Source organism: Stegodyphus dumicola, chromosome X2, assembly GCF_044657685.1.
Source record: "Stegodyphus dumicola isolate Sdum_Otavi_A_Nest chromosome X2, ASM4465768v1".
Taxonomy (NCBI): Eukaryota; Metazoa; Arthropoda; class Arachnida; order Araneae; family Eresidae; genus Stegodyphus; species Stegodyphus dumicola.
The window spans coordinates 192,731,012-192,757,873 of NC_140781.1; the positions used below are offsets into that span (position 1 = coordinate 192,731,012).

The 26,862-nt window shown below is 34.7% G+C and overlaps 1 protein-coding gene across 1 annotated transcript in view; it reads left to right on the forward strand.

Moving 5' to 3' along the window:
• Positions 1-604: 604 nt before the first annotated feature.
• Positions 605-26,862, forward strand: part of LOC146992999 (xibalbin-1-like) — a 277,189-nt gene continuing 250,931 nt past the window's right edge. Inside the window, exon 1 of the mRNA XM_085808927.1 lies at positions 605-834. The gene's annotated coding sequence lies outside the window, so the exon portion shown is untranslated. The remainder of the gene's footprint in view (positions 835-26,862) is intronic.

Genomic DNA, 26,862 nt, shown 5'->3' on the forward strand with positions numbered 1-26,862 from the left:
GAGAATGAAGAGTAATTTTGGACGATTGTGTAGCTGAAAACTACGACAACCCAAGCTTGAAACAGTAATGCATGTGGTATTTTAATAGAATCTTTTCAATCGACGTTAAAAAGCCTTTTTTAATTTATTCCCAAAACTGAAGTGATTACACATATTGTATTAAATTCAGTCTTTGCAATTTAAATCGTATATTTTATTGCATTTATGTTAATTTAGACTGAGTTATATTTCTGTCTGCTCTGCTTTTTTATGTTCTTCCAACTGATTTTAAGTAAATGCACTTCATAATTTATGGTATATTGTAAAACGTAATGTTTCTGCGATATATTCGTTCTTTCTTCCAGTACATTGCAGATTTCAAAGTGTCTTATATTTTATCTGATATTGCGTTAGTGATGGTAAATTAGGAGACTTCGAGCTAGTTCTGAGTTAGTCAACAAAACTCGAAAAAAAGAGATTGTAAGATATTTTCTCCCTATCTTATCGCGTACATTAGTTATTTTATTGGAAGCATGTTCGTCGGGAAAACGGGAAGTCTAGAGTTCGAGTCAAAAAAGAAAAAAAACTTATGATTTTACAAGTGCTGCCCGAACTAAGAAAGATGATGGATGATAATTCGTCACCACCAGAGTTGACAACTGGCTCCGGGCCTTTAGAGTCACCCTTTAAGAGGAGGAGACTGTAAGGTATTTTCTAGCTCCTTCCAGCTTACCTTCGAAATCTAATTGGCAAAATGTCCGGCTGGCAGTCGGAAAGTTTGGAGTTCCGACTTCAGGCGAAGTCATTGCACATTTTAGTGTTTCCTTGATGGATCCTTGTTTGAAATGTAAAGAAGTAAGTCTTTTTATTACATTAGATTTATAAATAATTACGTAAGGTTATTCTTTATGTGTTTAATACAGCGAGAATCTAAACATACTGTTACACTATAGATGAGGTACGAAAAGAAATCATAAATTTATTTTGGGTGGATAGAGCGTGTCGAACAATATTTCAGGACAGCAAAAATATCATATTACAGTAGTATAATTAAAATGTCATTGCTAATTCGATATAAAGTTGTTGTATGCTTTAACTCTACACTCCATCTTAGAACAGGCCCACCAGCGGCCGAGCGGTAAAATCGCTGAACACTGGTAGTTCGGTCCGTGGTTCGAATCCCGCGAACGGGCTGGCTGCATGGGCGTTTTCGTGGTTTTCCCCATGTGTAACGTGTATACGAGCCAGTTTCCCTTAGAAAGTCCTCCACGAAATGAATCCCTCCCCTTAGGCAGATAGCCCTAGTGTGCTTTGCCGTATTCTCAATACACCAACACCAACACCATCTTAGAACAGCTCGAGTATCAGCTATTTTAAATTTTGCAAATCTCAAAAATTGCTCGCAAGTGATCAAATAGTCGATCTCAAATATGAAAACGTTGATAAAATTGACAGATTATAGTCGGTATTACTAAGCAATTAAGATAGATTTCTGAATGCACTCTGTTCATCCATACTTTAGCTTGAGTAGTCTGTAAATAACTGTTGCTGCTTAGAGCGAAAGTTTATTCAGTTCGGACGACAAAAACATTAGTTAGTTTACATTACTTCTTACGGCAACGTATTCAAAGACTGTAACAAGCAGTTTGCATTTTTGTATTTCATGTTTTATGTTTCATGTTGTATTTTTGTATTTCATGTTCAATGAAAATAAACTCATCTTAGTGCTGTTCTAATTATCAATATGCTTTTATTTCAAATAACGTTTGTTTCTAATTTTCTTCGCATTATTTTACATTTTGTTTTTCTTCTGTTTCTTTTAGATTTTCCTATGTGTTAAACTTCGTAATGAATACTTAAGAATTTTAAGGAGAAGCCCACGGAATAACTTCACAAATAATTGCGAAAAAAATCTCTTATTTTAATGAACAAACTAACGTCATCCTGCAAACATATTTTTAAAATGCTTTTTCCCTTGAAAAGCAAAGAGGTCTTTCCGAATAGTTTCTACCAGAATGACACAATTGAATTGAGAATTGGTGTGTATTTTAACTGCACTGCAGTTTTAATCCATTGAAGTGAAAATCGATTTTTCGTAAATTTGATTCTAAATCAATTAGTTGGCTATTTTACGAGGATCTTTGAGTTAAACGATGTCAATTCGAAAGATATCAGAGCTCATAGAAATTTTATGTCCGGATTTAATGATATTTTGCCTTGTTGGTCACTGATGTTATTAGCTTAGCACCAAATATCAGTTAAATGTATAAAATGTGCCAACAGGAAAAAAAATTACATTTAACCAAGTAATTTCTTCTTCTTATTTATGCTTTATAATTTGTAAATCCCTTGAAGATCTTTATTAATCTCTTACATACTTCTTAACACTTATGTATTGGAACTGGCAATAGGGCAAAGCGTTTGGAGACACTATCCTGTATGATGCTGGAACTATGCAGATTTGTCCTAAAGCTCTATTTAGCTTATTTATGATCTATTATTCCTTCCTTAAATGCCTATATTAGAGAGAACCGAGCCGATAAATTTTATTACCTCTTAATTTCAACCTACTATATATATACTTTTCGTTTTCCTTTTACTGTTTCATTTTTATGTTTAAATTTTGTTCTTGGTTTTTACTTGAAACAAGTGCTTCAGCCGCTCCACACCGTAGCTGAAAATATCTGACATAATGTTACAAGCTAATAAAATGGTGATCTATTAGTCTTTACTTGGGAGTATTTAAGAGAGTTCGCATAGATAATTTACTACAAATTTTGAAAATGTTCTTGCAGACACTCGGCACGCTTTCTAATTTGTGACACACGCCAGTATTTTTCAAAGGTAGAGAGTAAAACCTGTTTGAGCAAATTTTAAAGTTATTTTATTATTATAGCATGTTTTATCTAATTGTCAAACTTTTAACTATGCCCGCCAGAAGCATTTTCATACTTTAATCTTATCTACTTTGATTGGGGAAAATTACGTTATTAACATTTTTCAGCTTTTACAATAGTAGGAATCTACCATTTGATTCAATGTATTGTGTATTTTATTTATTTTAATATAAGGGCATTTGCACTGTTTTTACTGTTACCTAGTTTTAACTTATATGTTCGAGTTCTGCGAATATTACACCTAGCTGTAATGTATATAGGATTTAATTCCTTTCTCATGGCGTGTGTAACTTTTACTATAATTTTGTGCAGTTATAAAGCTCAGTTTTACCCTTAAGATTTTATAGTGACCATGACAGTTGTCAAGAGTTTTACTAGAATGTGTGAAATACTTTCTTTCTTCCTTTCTAATCATAGTTTGTCCAGTTGCAATTTTTAAAGTTTTAGTCGAGTGTTTGGGGGAAAAGAACCTACGTTTTTGGTTTTGTGCCAAAATATCCAACCAACCAACCACTCTTTAGTTTATCCTGCTATTTAACCTGTAACTTATAGCAGAATGTTGTTCACAATTTGAAAACTGAAATTAGTTTTACATAAATTTAAATTAGAATGATTGTATTACTGGATATAATTAATTTGTCCCTGGTTCGAATAATCTAGATGGCTTGGATATTTTTAACTGTATATCGTCTCTACAGCATGGGTCACTTAAAATACACGGCAAGCCATAAATCCGGATGGCTTGGTATTAGGGAAAGAGATATAGGAGACACGTGAAGCCATCACCGGGAGAGGATCCTCCTTCCGAAACTGTGTCAAAACTGGACAATCTGGGACAAATATGGCCACTTATAAGACTTATGCCATTGCCACACGCAATCCTGCTCTCTTCGTTACGACAAAATTCGTGTACTTCTTCTGAGTTACTGTCAGACAAGTGAGAAAAGTCGCAATAAAAAATATATTCCGTATTCAAAAGCAGAATAAAATAATTTTAATAGCTATGCAATTTGCAATGTGCGTTACATAAGTTGTTTGCTTTCGAAATCTGTCTTTCAAAAGCATTATATAACTCTGGAAAGGTCACGTTAAGGAAATTGAACTGGAAAAATTTATGTTCATTTCATATCGGTCTGTCAGACAAATAACAGTGTGCTTCCATATGCCATTTGACTGTGAACTGTCTTTTGCATTATGCAAGCAAAGTAACCTTAGCTCCAGGTTTCTTGTCATTATTCTATGGTGGTTATTATTTTAACCTTCGCTTGATGAATATGTTATTTTATTCATTGATATTGGTTTTACCGTCATTTGCTTCTTTGTTTTTTTAGCTCAGGTGCAGAGAAAATACCGTAGATGAAAGAAATTTTCAAGAGCTTTCTTTTAAATAAATATCAAGGTATCGTTAGCATTAGGTTGAATTCTTATTCTTTCTCGTTTTGAAACCATTTTCAACTTTTACTTTTGCAAAATTTTGATTATTTCACATAAATTAATAACGTATCTTAGAGTTCATTTCAATCGTAAACTCAATATACTTTAAAGAATAGTGCTGCTAGGCAAAGTAAATCCTACAGGATTACGTTTATTAATTTCATTTCCTGTATCGTTTAGAAAATCTGTTTGAGAATGCTTCCAAGAAGGCTTTCCTTGTCCATGCAAAGTAGTGAACAGATGCAGCTAAGATTCTGTATAGAGTCTTTTAAAAATAAAATAAATCGAACTGAAATATTTTAAAGTGTACGAAAATGGTTCGCTGTAAAATGTCTTCTGTAATATTTATGGTTATATCAACAATCATATTAATGAAGCTTATACTGCGTTATGTAATAACTTGATACCTGTACTACTATAACTTGATGTTCAATCCATTTCACAAAAAAGAAATACGTATAGTAAGTCTCACATAATTGTAGCATAAAACAACCCTGAAGTTTCTGAATCAGCTGTAAAATGCCTCTTTTCTATGTATCACGAGAAAATCAGTTTCAAATTATGTTAAAAATTTTCCTTTCGATACTCATAGGATTAGGAAAGCATTAAATTTTTTATAAGAATTAGAATGTTTCAGAGTAATTTACATCTAAATTCTGTAATTTTTCACTTACTGTGCTCATAAATGTAACTATTAAGCAATAAGAATTTATTCTCAAAATTTAATTTCCATAAAATGCACATAAATTGCATAATATATATATACAATGTACATAATATATTGCAGGTATTGAAGGAAGATCAAAATCGAAACAAAACATCCAGAGCATTTCGTAATTAAATTAAATGCTTCTTTTTAGTCTTTAAAAACATCATATTTATTTTATATAACTTTCATAACTTTCACACTTATTTGTTACATATTACTTTCTTTTAACATAAAAGTAGTGTAACAAAGCTTTTAAGGAATAAGGCTTACAGAGCGATTATCATGGAACACTCAAAGTAACAACTTTTTGAATTGAACTCATTGTTGCAACACAGAAAATCTTAATAACTATACAAAAACACTAAATCATGTTGCCACTCAGGAAATCTTAATAATACTTATAAAAACATTAAATTATGTTCCACTACAATATAATATTTATATATGTAGCATAAAAAAGTATTTTAAGTAAAGTACTAACTTTAATTGTGCCACCTCCGCTTAATTCTTTATTTTAATTGGGATATTTTCTCTTTCCATCCTTTTCATCACACTCGATCATAAGCTAATTCGGAACTTATAAAACGAAACCTTGCTCCCGTTGAACTTATAAGGTATTTATCCCACTTCCCTAGCGTCCTTCCCTTCGTGGTGTAACGGTAGCACGCTGGGCCAGTATTCCAGAGGTTCGTGGTTCGATTCCCGGCGAAAGCGTTTGCTATTTTTCATCTGTCTTGCTTCCAAAAAATCCTAATGACTCTACAAACTAAAACTACAAAACCACAAAAAACCTTTGTGTAAGTGCGCGTAATCATAATTCTTCGGGGAAAGCTTTTTAAGCTTTTTCACAGAATATGCAAAAATGAAAATTTCATACAACTATTATCTATTTTCATTAATAATAACATATCTCAAAATTTTATAACATACTAATTTTCATATTTATAGGCTATATTTTAACATCAAATATTATAATATTCTCCCTGAAATTATGACTTCATTGCTATTGCTTCACTTCTAATTCCCTTATTTTACCCAAAACTAGAAAATCCCATAGTGCTTCAAAATAATGGTGAAAATGTATAATATAGAAAAGTTGAGTGTGTAGATATTCATCAATGCTCAGAAAAATTTAAGTCTTGTAGATGTAATAAGATGCAGTAGTGGCTACTACGTAATTTTATGGGGATGAGCAAATGCACGTGATATTAGTTTCTGACATTTTGAATTTGAAGCTACTGAAGCAGGCTTGCAGGAAAATGAAATAAAATGTTTTATGTATTCGCAAAATTTCTTAGTTCTCTTTCCACCGTGAGAAAACATACGGTGCTTCAAAAAGATTTATGAAAAGAACGAAATAACGCTCATGAATAATTTTAGAGATGTAACAAAAGAGCAAAAATTTGAATCCGTTTGTATAAAAACTTCGAAAATTAAACTGCATTTGTATTGCATAGGAATACAAAAGATATGATAATATTTAGAAACTCCGATGGTAGAAATACATTGAATATCTAGTTAAATATAAATATCCATTCGAAATTAAGCAATTTAGGCTTTAAATTCGAAGTTTCGGACTTCGCTTCTGTCATTACGATGAACATAAAAACCAATTTAATCCTACGACAGAAGTGTATGAGTTGAAAGTAAACGGAATTTGGAGAAGTCATACGCAGAAAAGAGATAAATTCTTATATTCTTAATTAAATGTATCTACACTCACGTTTGTGAAAATTTCAACACCATGAAGGACTTACGCGAGTGAGCTGAAATTTTCAGGAAATGCAAAGTAGCGCATGATATGCAAATGATTAGAATTGCAAATCCGTAGCGCATGCGTATGCTGAGCAGCGCCCTCTGAACGGCTGATGGATCCGAATAAATAGACGGCTGTAGCGAGGCGTGTATGGTTATCGGTGGTCATCTGCTAGTGGTAAACGTTAACTCAATCTGTACTTATGCCTCGTCGACGAAAGAGAGCGAGATTTGAACAACTTACAGAGTTTGAACGAGGGAGAATCATCGGCCTTCGTGAAGCTGGATTGTCGTATCGTGCAGTAGCCTCTCGTGTGCAGCGTAACAGCAGCACAGTGATGCGCGTTTGGAAGCAGTGGACGGACGAGTGTCGGACAACTCGGAAATCCGGGAGTGGACCCCGAAATGTGACGTCAGCTCGCGATGATAGACACCTGGTCCGCATGGCGCGGACGGACCGTACAGCTTCCTCTAGACAATTGGCAGTACTGTGGTCAATAGCTACAGGTGTTTCATTGTGTGCTTCATCAATTCGTAGACGTCTGCTGCAGTGTGGACTGCGTGCACGGACTCCTTTATACGGGATCCCCCTAACGCACGACCATCGCCGCCTGCGGCTACAATGGGCCAATCAGCATAGAGACTGGCGTGCTGATTGGCAGCATGTCGTGTTTTCTAACGAATCCCGCTTTAATTTGTGGTACCATGATGGCCGCATTCGTGTCAGACGCTATGCCGGTGAACGCCACCTTCCGGAGTGCACTATCGAACGCCACAGTGGACGAACACCCGGAGTTATGGTCTGGGGCGCCATAGCATATCATAGACGATCTCAATTGCTACGAATTGTGGGCAATCTGAGCAGCAACCGGTATATCCGTGAAGTTCTACAGCCCGAAGCTGTTCCCTTCCTTCAAAGCTTGCCAGGCGCTGTATTTCAACAGGACAATGCCCGCTCTCATACTGCTCGGATTGTTAAATCCTTCTTTGCAGCGCAGCAGGTACAGCTTCTTCCTTGGCCTGCGTGTTCCCCGGATATGTCGCCAATTGAACATGTGTGGGATGTCATTGGTCGGCGTCTTGCTCGTGATCCTCGTGATTTCTAGAGTTGTCTTTGATTATTAGAACAAAATTATTCCCGGTCAGAGAGGTGGCTTGGTTTATCTACTTATGTCGTAGCACGTGAGGACTACCTGCCTTAGAGGAGACATGCCTTCGGGGAGGACTTTCTAAGGGAAACTGGCTTGTATCCATGTAAACCACGAAAAGTCCCATGCAGCCAGCCCCTTCGTAAAATCAAACACAAGGTCAGCCAGTCGGAGAGTGCATCAATTTTTACGCTATTCAAAGCAGGAAACACGACAAATCCTAGTTGCCCTGGATTCAATTGCCAGCCGGACGTGTTTCTAATTACAGTACGAAAGCATGTGGTAAAGAAGGATAAAAATAAATATAATGTAGCGCATTCTGCATATATGTTAAAGAATTTAGATTAGAAAAATTGTTTTATTCTTGGATTTAAGTTTATCTAAACCCTGGATTCGTCATGTTTTTTAACATTAATCTTTGTTTATTCCTTGCGGTATAAGACACATTCATGTGATACAAAAACGTATTTAAGCGTAAACACTTTTATCGGAATTAAATCATTTCTAATAAGTTTTACTATAGTTTCACGTTGAAACTTTGATAGGTCTAGATATGAAATTTAACGTTTCATACTACATATAATATTTTTATCCTGCAAACATCCAAATTTCCAATTCTTTTATACATGAAATGGAGTATCCAACATTTTGGTTTTATACTATTCTTTGCTTAACATATAAGCGTGTAAGGAGCGACTGCTTTGTTTTCATATATTTTTCTCCAGCAAACAGTAGCCTTTGATTCTCGATTTTACGACAGAATGCACAAACGGAAAAGTCATTTTCCCTCCCCATCAAATGTTTTACACTGCCAACATCATATAATGTAGCTCTGTTCAAGCCTAGCTTTTCTGTCGATCGCAATTTGTTACATCTAGCTCAAAATTTCGTAAAACTTCCAGTTCTGTTGCGTCAAATAATTCTTGCAACATTGACTGTCATAAGAGCTTTAGTTTGCCGCCAGTCAAATGACATGGGATTACTGCTGTGTTTTATACTTGAGATATAGCTTTCGAAATCCTGAGTAGTTGACTACGCTTCTTCTATATTGTAATATGGGATAATAAATTCCGAATAATCTAAATGTGACAAGAAATATGGTTGGTATTCAAGAAGCAAATCCTCTTTGTATTTTCTTTCCCTTTTCGGATAAAAGAGTTCATTGTTTATCGGCAAAATATTCTTCTTTATCTGAATAAAAACAAACAAACAAAAAATAACGAACTGCATAAAAATCAAGTTTTACTTTTTACTTGTATGCAATCGAATATCGACAAATTATGCTCAAAGTTCAGCAAAATTATAAAAAAGTTAATAGCGACCAACATTTATTAACCAGAGCATTATGGAGCAGCGCGCCAGATTTTAGCATCCCACTCTAATATGTTTGAGCAGTTATATTTTATTCAACGTGTGACAGTTCTTTTAATTAAAAATTAAGATTTCCGCCTTTCCTTTACACATCGCTTTGTTAGATATTCTCTCAGTTCAGAGGTTTCTGCAGATTTGGCGGCAAGCAGGTTAGTTTAAACAGAAAGTGAGTATCGTAACTGCATGAGTTATAGTAGAGACTTTTACTGTTGATACGGCCGCCGACTTGCCTTGTTGCTGACGCCGTTGGTAGACTGAAAGTAATCGCCGGAAATCTGACATGGCTTGGTAAGTCTGACATTAATTCAGAGTTAGGTTGTCCGGTTCAAATTTTATTTGTAGCTTCGATTAGGAACACTACTATTGTAACAGGTTAAATTATTGCACGTTCCAGTCAGTAACTGAAAGTCGAACAAACGAAGATTTTATACTTGTATTATTTTAACTTATCTTAAGTAGCGAGGAAAATAAAATTAATATTTGACCTCTCGGAGCCGTTCACTGCTTCCACAGTCGTTTAAGCTAAAGGCGATATTTCGCCATCACAGTTAAGGTGATGTTTCAGGGTGAGCGGGTGGTATTATGCTTAAGTTTCAGTAAGCAAAGTTTTTTTTTTAAAATTTACATCTATTTTATTGCACAATTCGCACGAAGCTCTCTCATTCCAGATATTATGCAGATTTCAGTGGTAAACAGTTTAGTATAATGTTATATGAACAGCTCGTAAGAAGTTCAAATTTTTAGTAGCTGTCAGGGAATTTGTAGCTTCTATTAGAATTTCAGTTAGATATTTGACTTACCATAACGTTAAATGTGTTAAGGTTAAATTAAATTTGTGCTCACAACCAGGTCCAAGTTCCTGGTAGCTTTGCGTTGTAGTAATTTTACTTTAAACCTCATAAGTGGTGAAGTAGAATAAATTTAAGTTAAATCTCCCCATCATTACAAAATGCTTGTATTTTTATAGCAGACAGAATTAATGATCACTTAATTAATAATTTTGTCATTATATCAAAACTAATGATCACACGGATTTTTAGATTAACATAAAACTGAGCGTTGCATCACTGAAAATATTTTGAATTGTGTTATTTCCTTGAGACTTTAATTACTTTCTTTGTTTTCATCTATTTTCATTCAGTCATATAAGAATTATCTGAATGAACATGAGTGTAAGCAATTTATTAAATAATAAAAATTTTAAGCAACAGTGTTTATAAATATATTGCATATGAAATTTCTCTTTCATTTCTTCTAAATTCTGATTGCATTTTTTCAGATACAATACATCATTTATTCTACTGATGCGAAAATGCATTAACAGTTATAAGTTATTTCTTCCTCTTTCCTAGCGAGCCTTCGGGGTGTAGTGGTTCTGCACGCTGGGCCGGTATTTCAGAGGTCTGTGGTTCGATTCCCGGCGAAGGCGGTTGCTAATTTTTCAACTCTCCGGCCTCCAAAAAAATCCTAGTGACTCTACGCAGTAACTTTATGGAGTGTTTACAATAGCAAAGAAAGTAAAACACAGTATAATCAGCATCCCCTCTTGAGTAGCACAAATAGTTTAACTAAGTATCAAAGTGGGAAAAAAATATTGTAGACATCCCTTTCTTGTATTTACAAGTAAGCAACTTTTACTACTGAACTACTTTCAACTGAATTTGCTTTGGGCATCGGAATTACTACAAATAACACTTGAATTTTGATGATAATAAATATTCATAATAAAATGCTTTTTAATGAAAGTTACATACTTAAAAATAAGCCACTATGGTAACTTAAAAATAAGCCACTACGAATTGACCCAAGTAGGGCTGTGAATAGATTCAAAATTATCTCAGAGCTGCATCATGATAGGTTAAAGAAACGGTGAAACCTTAGTGTAGCAGAAGCCCAAGGGCTTCACTGGACCAATACCTACTCCAGTGGAACTTTAACGCAAAAGGAGACCTCTTTATTACAGTTAAGTATTTGTCAGCGATAGGACATGTTTTGCGGGGAATCAAGGAAAACTCTTAATGAAGAGAAGAATTCGGTGGTAAATGTTTAAATAACATGGAAGCGTTATATTTACCAATGAAGGATCTGGTTAGTTAATAATTAATTTTAAATAATCTTTATATAAGATTTAACGTATGAAGTGACAAACATTATTTTTTAAAATTAGACATCATTTTCCTAAATATTGGAAAAGAGAGTAACTTTATTATGCATAATAAACATATATGCATTTGCTTAAATAAGGTATAAAAGTTTTAGTAAATAAACTTGTAAGGATCTTAAGTTTTACTAACGTTTATTTTATTTTAAATCTTTACTATCACTTCTTATTTTCCACTTCCGGCCAGAATTATAAGCGTTAATGTTTTTATGCAAAGTTTGTCTGGCGAACGCCAAGTATTTAAGTTGTGGCTTTTTGCCAAGCGAGAGAGAGGAAGCAGTTAGTCGAAGCAGGCCGCTTACCTTAGAAGTTTGACTCAGTTGCTGGTTGCCGTCCAGGCCAGAGGTTTTAATCCTCTTGATAATTTTTAAACGTATTGTAGTGTTCACAGTTCTCTGTACTACATACGGCTTCCTGTTAATATAAGGCCAATCTTCCACGTTTATTATTTTAAAGTTAAATTAGAGTTTAGTTCTATTTTTATATTTTTACGTTAGACCCCAAGTAGCGGGTCTGTGTATTCCGAAGTACGGAAGTTATTGTAAATAGAGAAAAATAAAGGGTTTTGTATACCCTTCTTGTGTATCCTGTCTGCTTCCCACAGTTTTGAACATAGCTTTAGTAAACTCTCTGTTCCGAGTCAGGTCCTTGCATGTTCCCGAAGAAGGTTAGACGGAACATTGAACCTGATAAACTACATTTTGTTTGTTGAGCATTCCGCTTAAATGTTTACGATTTAGTATGGAAACTAATTTGAGGGCTTATAATAAATCAAAATTTTAAGTAAGCCAATAATGGCTATGCTCATTTCGGCATCAATAAAATACTCTAAAAATAGCGCACTTACAACATTGTCAAGGGTTAAGTTAAAATAAGGAATACCTCATATACATATTTGTTTTGGCAATTCGCAGTTATCTTGAATAATATTGAATTCATTTAGGATTAAGTGTATAGCAACTGTCTATAATTTAAACTTTTCTTTTGCCATATGTTATTCCTTTTTTAAGGTATAGAGATCTCATGCATCTTCCTGTTTTATATTGATTATTAGGAAATATCTTTATATGCATATAAAACCGTCATATTCCTACTTATTCGATTTCTCGTTACTATATATTGCTTTCAACATCGCAATCAAATGGAAATGAAATATCGTTTCATCGCCGTTCATTCGTCGCTGCGAGCATTAAGAATATACGCAATGCTCCCCTTCTATTAAGGAGGGTAGAGCAAATTGGATTTCCACAACAAGAAAAATTTGACTGATTTCTGTGCATGCGGCTTCTCTATTTCTTGCTGCTCATGTTACCTAGGTTTGTATAATAACTATAGCATTCTTGTAAGGGTTGAAAATTAGCTTAGAAACGTCTATGCATTCCAAAGTAAGTAGTTTCTTAAAGTCAGTGCAGCAAAAAATCTTTATTAAACATATTGAAATATTTAATCTGAAATTCTAGAGAATATAGTTGTTGATTCCTTTCAATACGTTTTTCTTAGATTAACAATTGCGTAGAAAATGCATTACGCATGCCCAAAAGTACTTATATTTTTCTAGTCAGAAATGAACGACTGAGAACTCAATAAGTAAAGTAGTTACGGTTTCAATGCAATTGCCAGCATTAAGCATTACCTCATTCTGTCGATCATATAGTGGTTTATTCCATGCTGCTAAATATTTTAATATTTCCCAGAAAGTGTCGCTGGAGTGTTTTTCACCCATTAAATTACTAGGTTTGGAGTTCCCATCACCATAAGTACCAATGAGGGCCAACGAAATAAGTAGCGCATATTCACTACTCATAATAAAATTACTGTTATTTACCGAATTCGGACTACTCCATGGCACCCTGCAACCAATAGATTTGTTGAGAGATTTCACCATCCACTAAAACAGGCGTCGACTTAACTTTTCCTCATAATAACGTCCAGTGGACGGTGAGCCTTTTCACTGTACTCCTCTGTCTTCTAGCAACATACTTTTACGAATTTTGTATTAAGATAGCTAATTTAGTAGAATTATAATTAAATTTGTTGTATTTCCCCGTGCAATGCAGAGCGAGACACATTTTAAGAGAAAGTTGTTTAGTTAAGTGCTTAGTTGTTGTTGCGCTTCGTTTAGTTCCGCGTGAACTGAGATATCGAATTAGCTTTCTCTTTAGATAACGCTTTCCATTGTGTTGTATTTTAACGTTTTTAGTAGTTTGAAGTATAACTACTGATTATACTGCGTGATGTTGTGAACACTTGTATACTTTGAATACTTTTGAGGAAAATTAAAGAGTTCTGCTATATTTCTTTTGAAAAGAATAAAATTTTATTAACCTATTATCGGACTTGTGCATTCAATCTATTACGAAACTGTACGCACGCAACGCTTTTTGATGTCAGAAATGAGATTGAATTCTTGTGACAAGAGCGATGGAGGAACAATTAAAGCAGTTGGTGGCATCCTTTGCTGCGTTTAAAGAAGAGGTGAAGCTGTCCAAGTAGCCTTTAAAGATGAGATGAAAGCTGTTCAGGAATCTGTTAAAGAAGAAATGGAAGCCATCAAGTATACGTTAAATAAGAGATTAAAACCTTCAAGGAGGTGGAAGCTGGTCAAGAATTCAGTTAAAGTAGAGATGAAAGCTATTCATGAAAAGATTGAAGCAGGTCAAGAAGAAATGAGAAGAGAAATTAACTGTAAAACAGAAAACGAATTTTAGGCTATGGAAAGCAGAATAGATGCTGTTGAAAATAGAGATGGACACATAGGAAAAAGAGCTTCTTCTGTCAAAGTAACCGCTTTTCAAAAAGCAGACGCTGCGGATATTCCTCAAACTCTTTCAGAAAACCAGAGACTAGATTTCGAAGTTCTGTCAGGCGGGTTAGAGCTGCGGTTTGGCGAGATGTTTAAAAGACTACAGCAGGCTTCAACTAAAATCCCGTCTACAGAAGCCGACGGAAACTCTCCAGAAACTTGCCACGGATCCCGTCTTTTCGGAAAGCCCAAGAGAAAGAAACGAAATCCTGTCTTTACAGTATTTAATGGACTGCATCCTGAAGTACAGAAAGCTCTGCGAATAGCGAATATCAAGGACGTAGCATTCGAAGCGCCGAGCTTTCTTTCTACCTAGAAGCGCCAACTGCAGTCAAATTGACTGCTCAGCGAATTAAACGTGTATATAAAAATGTAAATGCTTTATAATGCTTTTAAGAATATTAATTATACTTATTTAAGAAATTCTTTAAAGAGCAACATATTCTTTTTATAATACATAGATATTTTATTATAAATTCCAACTTACCTTTAATAAAACGCATTTTTTATAGCTTTTCTCAATTTTTACACAACACAACTTTTTTCAATAATGGAAGTGCATTTTCCACACACATAATATGAACATTTTCACATGCATCACTTGTTTTGTTGTTGTTGCAAAGTCCAATCTGGCACTGACGTCTTTTCTTCGAGAGGCTACTTTTAGAGTTGGAAATTTCCTGGGGAAATATTGTGCTTTTTTATCTGTTTAAGTGAAGCTCTTTTAACTCCTCTCCTAATTGCAATAGGAAGTTGTGCCTTGTAATATTTTTATCACTCAATTTATGGTAGACAACGTAGGCATTCGTTTCCGCTGAATCCAACATATTATAGAAAACATACACAGACCATCTACATGGAGCATTCCGAACAGAATATTTACGTATTATTTGGTCAAGGATATCAACTCCACATTTGGTTGTGTTGTAGAACTCTACTGTTTCTGGAAATTTCTTAGTTTGTGAGTCTACATATACACTCGAATGTAAGGTACTTAGTAGTAGGACATATGTATTCCTTTTGCTCTGATATACGGTCAGTATAGTTTCACCATTTAGCAAAACTATTTCAAATAGCCGGATTTTTGATTTCCTTACTTCATGCCGAATTTCTTTTCGATGTCTTCTTACTGTGCCTACAAAACTTGTATTTTTCATTTTAAGTCTTTTAGCGAAAGATAGTGAGGAAAAATAATTGTCTGCAGTCACCTTCTACCTGAATTCAGATAACGGCTTAAAAGACACATTACTTAATTTTTAGGAAGACTTTCACTTTCACTTCTCGATGTATCTTTTCCAAGATATCGAAAAGCATTGCATATAAACTTCGAGTCTGCGTCGACTAGCATCCAAAATTTGATACCAAATTTGTCTGGTTTATCGACATATACTGTACAAACTTACACCTGGCTTTGGATGAAGATAACTGCTCATCCACAACTAGATGTTCTCCTGGTTTATAGAAAATCGCACAGTTTTGTATAAATTTATTCCAACTATCTGAAAACAATGCAAACTTATCACTTTCTAAACGTTCAGTCTTATTTGACTTTAAGTCAAATCTTAGATCTCGGAAACGACTGCGAGGTATTGTTTCTCGAAAAAAGAGGACTCCCTGTATTATTCCACAAATGATCATAATCCATATCATTGCAACCGTATTCTTCTCTTGCATAAATAATAGCAATCAAGTTCTTCTAAAGATCTCTTCTTCAAAAGCATGAAGTTCTTTTAAAGATACTGTTCAATTTTCTTCATTGTTCAAAACTGCCTCTGATTCCGTGCACTTTTTAATACGGCGTAACATCGATTAATCCACAATCAACCTCCAAGCACTCAACACATTGTCCCCAACATATCTTTTTCCATAAGATGTTGGACACGTTATTTCTTTTAGCACATTTTGAGTTCCATATTTCTCAGCTGTAGTTTGTGCAGTAGATGTCGCAGTCCACGAAGTTCCGAGACATAAATAAAGCCTTCTTCGTGATTTTGGAAGAGACATCCTCTTTTTCATGCGTATCTGAATTAAGTAGATCATGTTTTCGCTTTGATCCTGTACCTTGTACACGTTATTGGAACTTAAAAAAAAATACTGTGTGTATATTTTTGACAATAAATGATTTATTTCAATCATTTTCTCTAAGCCAGAAAGTTCCTGCTCCGCACGGATCACGTATCGTTGACCTGGCTTTTAAATTTCAAAAATCCTGAAGGCGAAATAGCCAGGTGGATACAAGGACTTCAGGAATATGACATCACAATCCATCATCAGAAGGGATCATCACATGAAAACTCCGATGCCCTGTTTTAGAAGACCCTGCCCAGAAAGCTGCCAATATTGTTTCAGGGTCGAAGCAAAATACAGGATGCTTAATCAGGTCGCACGATAAATTACATCAACATCTGCTGATCGTGAACCATGGAGTGACAGAGAAGTCAGAAGGGCCAGCTTCCTGACTTCTTTGTCACTCCATGGGTCATTGTCACATCATTGGAAGATGGCGAAATTAAACCCATAATTGACTTAACCACTTCCGCTAAAAAGACGTGCTACGCACATCGAGATGCTTTTGTCTCAAACCCCGAGCGACGTGACCACCACGTCGATAGGCATTTATCGCAAAAATGAAAATAACGTGGTGCACTCGTCGCCTAACAAAGAAATTGTTTATTTCTCGAGTTACAGCTCTGGATTGCACTCGCAGACGCGGAGCGGCGTAAATGAGACACTTTACCGCTTGTTATATTGTAGCGCATGGTACCGCAACCGTGAAGTTTAGTCGTAGCGCAAGTGGTTAACGAAGTTATCAAACAGAAAACCTACATGGCAGAACATTTTGATTTATTGTCCTGCGACAACACAATATTGGGCTCTCTGGGACTCACTCCAAATTCGAAACGGCATATTGTAGCGAAAATTTGAATCGGATAATGGAAAGGCTTTCCAATGGCAGCTGATACTTACAAGATACCGGATCCCGGACGTCCTTAAGAACTACATAGCAGCCTTACAGGAGGTCACTTAGGAATAATGAAGACTTTGCAGAGAGTTCGAGAGCACTTCTATTGGAGTAATGCAAAGGATAACATGCAAAAGAAGTGCAAATCTTGCGATTCCTGCGTAAATCGGAAAGTACCGAAGAAACGCAGCCGAGGGAAGCTATAACGTTACAGTGTAGAAGCGCCTTTTGAGCGTATCGCTTCTGACATCCTGGGACCTCTGCCGCAGCAAATACATTCTCGTTGCCATTCATTACTTCACCAAGTGGCCTAAAGATTATCCTATTCCTGATCAAGAGGCTTTCATAGTAGCAGAGGTAATGATACAGCATTGAATTTAAAGGTTCGGAGTGCCTCTTCAGTTACATTCAGATCAAGGAGGAAATTTTGCATCGGCCGTAATTAAAGAACTCTGCAAGCTACTCGGCATTGACAAAACCCAAGCGACACCTTTACATACCCAAATCAGTCAGCATGGTAGAGACGTTTAATCGAACCATCCTTAAAAACCTCTCGTTGGTAGTTTCCTGAAACCATCGCAGTGCTCTCCACGAGACTACAGGCTATACTTCATCCAAGATGCTCGTATGCCTTGTGATCTTCTGTTTGGTCGCCCTCTGGATGCGCCTTCATCGTCTTGAAGTGATGCAGAATTTTGCACGAGAGTGAGTCAACCCGGCGACAGAGAAAATGAAGAGCCTATACGACACGAGATCTACTGGACATTTGAATTCAATGAATGAGACAAGGTGGGTTTGGGGAATCCGACTCTCGAGAAAGGACCCTGTCCTAAACTGAAGTCACCTTGGGATGGCGCTTACACAGTCCTAAACAGGCTGAACGACCTTGTTGTTCGGATCCGTATGTCATCGAATTCAAAGCCTAATGTCGTCAATTAAGACAAGTTAGCTCCTTACTGTGGCATAGTACGTAGGGTATATAATGTAAATAGTATAAGGCCATGGTCCTATTTGTTTCTAAATTATATGTTTGGTCCTATTTATTTATGCCTTAGTTATAATTATGGCTTCCTGTCCAGGGACTGTACTGTCCGGGACGTGAAGTCCTTTTTTGTCTTTAGATAGCTAAATTTAGTAGAACTATAATCAAAAGTGTTGATTTTCCTCGGAAAATGCAGCGCGAGACAAATTTTGCCGGTAAAGTATAAATATAGCAGCACGTGCATTTAACATTGAGCAAATGGATATCTCGGTAATTTGTATTGAAATTGAATAAATTTAATTGACCACTATATTAGCTCTAACCGTAATTTCTTCCTTTCTTTCGTTTCCAGAAATCTCGAGAGGTACAAATTGCTAAAAATATCTCGTGCGACCGTTGAAATCTATAAAAGGCCTCAGAGAGAGTTGTTTAGTTAGTAGCTTAGCTTTTGTGGCACAGTGTGTCCGGTCTGGACACACCTAAAAATTTCCTTCTGTATGTACAGAAAAATTGAATGAAAAAAGGATTTATAGGTTACTCTGAACCTTCTTTATTAATAGTAGATGGCAGCTCAACACAAACCAGTCCCTATATTTTAGCCATGTTTAGTTTTTTTAAGACGCTCATTTTTCAAAGAAATCTTTCAGATTTTTTAAGGTATAAAAGGAATTGTTTGAAAAGACATTTCTATGTTATTTTTTGGCTGTATGCTAATATCCTTATTCCATATTAGTTTTAAATTTTTACCTTGAAATCTTTCCTAAAATCAAACGGCGAATCCTAGGTGTGCCCAGACCAGGCTCACCGATAATCAAGAACAACTGAGAGTCTGTATTCTTTGTTTCTCCGCATCTCATCGGTGACAACAATGCTGGTTTCAGCACTCGTTTCGAATCTCTATTCAATCAGTGTGCCCACTTTGGGAACATCCACAAAATTAAACGATAAGTGTTATCTTCACAAAATTTTACTTGTGTACTCCTCTAGGCCTAATTATACTGCCTAACTTTTTTTTTATCAAAACTCCCACTTTAACAGGTAGCTTGCCGGAAAGATTCAGTTATTATTGTTGCAATTCGTTTAGTCCCGCGGGAATTGAGATATCTGAATTAGCTTCCTTTTAAATAACGCTTTGCATTGAGTTGTATTTTAACGACATGTTTAATAGCATAATGTTTTAATTTTTATTGAGTTGTATTTAAGAATAAATTTTTATTAACCTATTATCGGACTTGTGCATTCAATCTATTACGAACCCGTACGCACGCAACAATACAAAGAAGATCTGAGAGGAACCGGCTCGGAGGTGATTTATGAAAAATCTATTCGTCTTTACGCAAAATTTTCGCAAACCACCCAGTTTCTAATTCTGTTACCCGATTTCATTTGTTTAGAAGCTGTGTGGGGTAATGAGAGAGATGGCACCGGTGCCCACATCAGCTCAGGTTAACAAGAAGAACTTCATGAACCCAGCTTTAGTCACAGTCACGCACTCACGTGTTTGTGAGGCACGACGCAGTGAAACCATCACTGACTCGCCTACATGACGGCCCATTTTAAGTAATCAAAAGGATTTGAAAAAAATTACATTTCTTATTAAGGGAAGAGAATCGGGGATTGGCATTGATCGCCTGAAGCCAGCATTTTTAGTCTCAGACACTCCAGCATTAATTCCTGTTCCTGAGCAGTAACTCCATATGGCACCATGCTTGAAATACATGTGCCGGCCAACCAAACATCACCAGTGCAGACTAATCGTTCTGGCAGAACGGTAAAGTTTAACTCGAGACATCTCTGTCCTCTTGTGCCTTCGGCACATGGGGTCGGGAAGCACTATGACGAAACATTCTCACTACAGCGAGTGGCGACACCCAGTTTTGTTGAGCAATGTGGCTGTGTGCTCGTCGTAGCGCGAGGACAAAATCTTGAACTTTTTCGCCGAGAGATTCTCATCTAGCGTTTTCGTAGTCGATGTTTGAAGTCGGATCGTAATTGTGATTATTTAAATATTTAGTCTCTTGCGAGAAACAATTCTACATTTTAAATGTTAAATAAAGTTAGTTTTGAACTGTTTGTTGAAGCTGAGACATTTTTGAACACCTTCTGATGTGTCTGGTGTATAATGGCGTTAAAGGATCGGCATAGGCCCAAGTTCTACATATCTTAACATTTAAAATATTTGTCGTGTAACAAATGTAGTTCAAACAAACGTCATTGTGGAAAACTAGTTAATCCTTTGATTTTTCCCATGCTTGGGTGGAAAAGTTAAGATTATTTTTCGTTAATGTTTGTGAACTACAGCGCAAGACAAGTTAGGTATAAATTAATTTTATTACTTTATTTGAAATTTAATTCTTACTATAAATTTCTCATTTAGCAATGTTCTTATTCAAGGTAAAAGTAATAATGTAACAAACTTAGCCTTTTATTCTATCTTTTTTCTGGTATACACAAACAGAAGCAAAGAGAAATCATGTAATCACGTGCAAAACAAAGTACTTCTAATTCTGAAAATAAAATTAGCCTAATTTAAACGGAATTTCTAAAACAAAAGTTGTAAACTGATTCTGAAGTTAAATAGCGGATTCTCTTCTTCGTTAATTATAAGAAAGTAAAACCGTGTCAGTTTTCGTTAAGGGGGCTCATACACCTTAAACCCCTTATGAGCTTCGAATTATGTGACTGTTGCAAGAATTGAGATATTTTATTTATTTTAAAAGTAATAATCTCCGACTTTTTACAGCTGACTACATAATATAGCTGCTTTGGAAACTAGTAACCAAAAAATTTGTGTTGCCACAAATATTTTTGTAATGTAATCAGCTTTGTGACAAAAGGTTTCGTCATTTTTCCACCTTGCGCGCATGATATTTTAAAAATGGCTACTGGTACATACTTGAAATTAGATGGAATTCTTTATATGGGCACTATTTTTTAACTGAACCAAAAATATGATTAATATTTTAATATTAAAAATTTTATGCACGAAAATATTACAGATATTTTTAATAAAATACATTTTATAAACTCAACTCCAAATAAAATAAAAATTTAACATGAAATTCTCAGTTTTTTTGGTTTACAGTAGTTTCCAAATGTTATAAAAGCTATATATAAACTATGGAATTAAATAATGCAACAGATAATTTTAAACTACGCGCGCAAGGTGGAAACATGACGAAAATTTTTGTCACAAAGCGGATTAAATTATAAAAATATTTGTGGCAACAAAAATTTTCTAATTGCCATTTCAGAAAGCAGCTATATTATGTAGTGATCCATAAAAAGTTGGAAGTAATTGCTTTTAAAATAAATAAGTTATGTCAATTCTTGCAACAGTCACATATTCGAAGATCATAAGGGGTTTAAAGTGTATGAGACTCCTTAAATCGTTATAGAGTCTCAACTTCGTAAATTCGTGAGGAGACCTGGTAAAGTCATAAAACGAATTCTTTACGAGTGAGGCAAAGATTCTCAACCCTAATAAAATTATCATATCTAATAAACAATAACAGTTGAAAAAGCCTAAGAGAGTTCCTTTTTGTATCACCTTATTGAATGTAATCTAGCTATTTTTCATCTTTTGGAAGAAAATCCTGGAAATTCCAGGGTGTATTTCATAGTGAAATTTGTTGGATTGTGTTATTCCATCAGGAATCAGCATACGCAGAAACGCGTTCAGCAGAACGTGACATCTAGCGCATTACTGATATTGCCGTCTTTAAAGTCAGACACGGATCAGTAAGTGCGGACCGATGGGAAAAACAAGTCAAACACGTATAAGAAATACAGCGGGAATCACAATTTTTTTAGCATGCAGATATATATTACGAATCGAAAATCACTTCTTTCTAAAACAGCGAACGTTCATACATCAAAAACCAAACGAAATCTCTTGACCATTTTTTGCTTGTTCAGAGTGGGCAGTTTTATTATCATGATCAAAATCATTATTATCACTGTGACGAAATAAAAAACAATTATTAACATGTTCAGTGCTACACGGTTAGAATTAGTATGTGAAGCCAGCTGTTCTCGAAAATTTAATCTTCAAACTCTAATGAACATTACTCTCATTTTACTAGTTCATTTTACAGTTATTATGCTATTTATGTTTACTTTATGTGACTGTGACATGTTTTGACTTATCCAATAACGTGTTTAAAATTTCCTATGTACTTCAGATTTCATAATTTGGTACAATCATACTACAGGCACTTCAACTAATAGAACTTACAGGTCTAATAGTTTAATTTCTAAATTATTTTAAAATTATCAATTTGTTTTCCTGTCCGAAAAAATGCGAGCGCTGATCGGAATAGTGGCTAGTAATACTGGCATTGAAGCACTTAAAATACAGGCAAGTCGGAAGTCTTCTCGAGTGGTTTGGTGCTAGAGAAAAAGGCTGGAAGTCGCTTGGATGCATCTCCCGGAATGCTTCATCAAAACTGGAGTGGGACTGTACAGTTAATGCTATGGAACTCTACTTGTACACCCCAGCGGTGAAATTCTGTTGTCCGTTCTACTTCTTCCTGTCCTGTGTTGTGCAAAATATGCGGAAAATACGTTGTTAAACAAATTCAAAATTTTATTTTGTAAAATCGTGGTCACTTGAAAAGCTTCAAAAAATAAAAGTTCTTACTTAAGGTAAAAGAAATAACTATGAAACAAAGTAATCATTACAAAAATTAAAAACAAATAAAGTCAAAGCTAAAATAATGCTACTACAATTTACGTATCATGTGATTGTTGAATAGCCAATCTTAGCATTGACGCTTTAGTGCCGGCAGTTTTACTGTGTAGTGTATTAAAAATACCGCAACCTGAAATTGAATAGAAACTTTATGAATTAATCATATTGCACAGAAATCGAAAAGGAAGATTTTAAAAGATTAATTGAAAGGCTTAGTGAAAGGTAAACATTCAAGTAAGAAGATAAGGAGTTAACCGAAGTAAGATGTCTCAAGTTGTTGTAGTCTCATGAAACACGAAGTGGAAAATCATTTTAAGGTTTTAAGGAAGTATACTAATTAACTATAAAAATAAGATAAGCACATGTTAAAGCTTAAGCTAATGAAATTTAAGACCTGTACTAACTTCCATGCTCTATCTCTACGTGAAAAACTTAAGTGAATAACGCAATATCAGCTATTATTTGCAGGAAAATATCAACTCATACGACTAACGTTTAGAATTAAAAGACTAAACTAAAAGGAAAAAATTTTATATACATGATGAAAATTTTATTCTTTGAAACATAAAGTAACTATTTCTTCGAAATATAACATACTTACTAAACGTAAGATAAAATTCTCTTTTGAAGAAGTAAAAGATAACTTTCCTTAGTGAAAGACAACTATCTTCAGGCGCACGCCAACTTAGTGGAACTTATCCAAGGCTTACAGAATATCAATAAATGAAGCAATAGATATCGTGCAGATAAATCTTTCTCCCCAGGGTTCCTGTGTCTGATGATCTTTCGAAACCATTGGCTCGAATGACAGAAGATTGTGTGGCTAATGCAATACAACATAAATACGAATATCAATATGTGCATTAGAAGACTGGAAGTAATATCTACAACTAACACTTGTTGATTCTACAAAATATGTTTTGATAATATATGTGCAAAACAAATCTTCTCATTAGGAAAATAACTAGGCTATAAATGCAAAAAACTGGAAACACAGCGCTCTTATTTTCCAACAAAGGACAGGCTTGAATCCTATTATCTAACAAAACTATACATCTCAAAATATTTTGAAATGATGAGTACAATTTACTAAAAAGTAAAAGAATTCAAAACCTGATCATTATAACCAATGTGCAGAAATTTTAAAAGTATATCTTTCACTATATTTTATTAAATTTTTTACTTTAAAAATATCGGCGCTCATTGTTAAGATTCTTAATCAGTAAAATTTGAATGCTTTAAACGTGAATACGTAATGATTCAAAGGTAGTTTTATAATTAAAAATGCTTAAAAGATAATAAATAACTCTTAGGGTTTAAAAACTAAGAAGAAGAAAACAAAGAAGTTAATGATTTCAGTTAATCGAATCTTACTTTCCACTTCCATCAAAAAGTTTTAGAAGAAGCCATCAAAACTTAATGAAATTTGGGGAATAGAGGATTAATTAGCTTAATGAACCAGAAACTTCGCTTGGGTATTAAATTCCCAGAAGAAATTGTAATTTAGGAGTGGAATGTAAGAGATAACATATATAGCAAATTCGAATCAATAATAAACGCCTACCTGAATGCGAATTTATGAAATCGGTCTATTGAAGAGAAATGAATCAACATGCTGTCTTTGAAAACCTTTACGTTCATTTAAGCAAAAGGGACAAGCATCTAAAATATGTTATTGACTTTAATTATCTGATAACTAAACAAAATCTGGCAGACCTTTATCAGCTTTTACTTATTGTTTATATAATTTTATTCACTACGCTGTCACTGCGAAATTCTGAAGTCTTTAACTTCAAAAACATCATTACCACTGAAAACGTATATGGTTTGCTTAAAAGCATCGGTTTGGTTTATTTGATTACATCAAAGTACATGAGGGCTAATAATTAAGACACAATAACACGCCGAACAAATACTAATTCAGAAGTCAAACAACAAAAATCAGCGTTAGATTTTCAAATTTTCACAGGACTAGTTTCGATGGCTTTACCGAAAGACTATCCTCAGCTGCAAAAGCTTCAAAACAAAACATTTGCGCTTTTGCAGCTGAGGATGGTGTTTCGGTAAAACCATCGAAACTAGTCATGTGAAAATTTGAAAATATAACGCTGATTTTTGTTGTTTGACTTCTGAATTAGTACATGAGGGCTATTGGCCTAACAGAAACGATGTCTTCGTGGAGGACCTTCTAAGAGAAACTGGATCGTATACACGTTACACATGGGAAAAATCACGAAAACGTCCATGCAGCGAGCCTATTCACAGTGAATCTAATCCCGAACAACTACCAGGATTCAGTAAATGTATCGCTTGGCCACTGGTAGGGCTCTCTATTCATTGGTGTCTAAAAGGATCATTTTGCGATACCCGATATATTCTAAATATCTCGTATTCTAAGTATCGTATTATACAATTTCAGGCAACATAACAATTTTAGTAGAATTGAAATCGAATATATCCTTTCGAAAACATCTCTGTAGTTGTTAATTTGGTTTCGTAAATTTTAAAACTGTACAAATGAAAAATGTTTTCAAAGGCAAAGAAACGAGAAATGTGCGATTGTAACACCATAATCTTTTTATGCAGTTCTATTTCATCGTTTAAGACTTTATCCCCGCTGTAATTAGAACTATAATACATTAATTTTCATTCAAAAGTTCTATAATGTAAAATTTTAACCCTACTGTGTATATTAAGGTTTCGCAGAATGTCAGGAACGTGTTATTTTAAAACTTAATAAACTATAAAACGACGTAGCAAAAGTAAAATAAATAATTAAATCTTTTTCTCATGGAAGCTTATAATTTTGCCGGAAAGCAGAAACGGAAATACTGCGTTAACATTGAGCCAGCAGTTAATCAAAACCATTTTTAAAATACCAGGCTTCTCACTGAACGTGTTTTTTTTTCCCCCTTCCTCTTTTCTTGACATAACTTCTGAAATTCCACAGAAACGTTTTTTTAACAGTGTAATTTAATCAGTGATCGTTTGATTTTTTTCTTCATTGCTTTTATAATGGATTATTAATAATTGGAATATCACGGACTAGACATATGAAGCGATTTTATTTATGCATCAAATCATCAGTTTTCAACATTTTCTAACTCAAGCACTAGCAATACAAGGGCAACTAAGTTCATTTCTTTCTTTTAGGCTTATCATATCTTTCATTCTGGCAATAATTTAGAATTTTATGCAAAACGTTCAAAGCCTGATACTATATATAGAGCTTTGAAGTAAACGGAAGACGCAAAATGTGATTTTTATTTACACAGGATGTTTGAAAAAGTTAGCTCCAGGCTTTATTTTCCTAACTGCTTGTGACAATCTTAATTGATTCAAAGATTAACTGCCTATTATGAAATTACGTTTAACGTTTTGTTTAAAGATTAAGTATTATTTATTAACAGTTTTGGACATTTAAGTCCAATCTGCTCCACTGATATCGTCTCTTGTTCCCATTTTCCTATCAGAAATGAACCTAACTTAACTAAAATTAGACGATTATTCTTTAACTATATAACCTCTGTTGTAGGAAATTTCTGTTACTTTCTAGCCATATCCGGTATTAAAAATGGTCTGCTTTTAATACCATTCAAGGTTTTCTCCACTTTCAGCAAAAGCATGAAAATATTTTAATTACAGTGTACGCGGATAAAAGTTTATCTCAAGAATCCGCCACAAAACATTTCTTAAAGAGTAAATGAGCGGACTCCAGATCTGGTCGACCATGTAGAAACACAAGGTAAATTTCAAAGTTTACGTGAAGTAACTTATAGCTAATGTGTTTAATGAACGTTCCCATGGAAAAGCATCAATCTTCACTTAGGTTTCTCTTTTGCGTAGCTAAAGTTTAAGTTTAGTTAAGTTACATTAAAACAAGACCGAAGCTTGTTTAAATGTGTTTCTTAGTTTAACGATGACCGTTTCTGTTATGCTTAATCAAACCTTACTTGAATTTTTGGAAG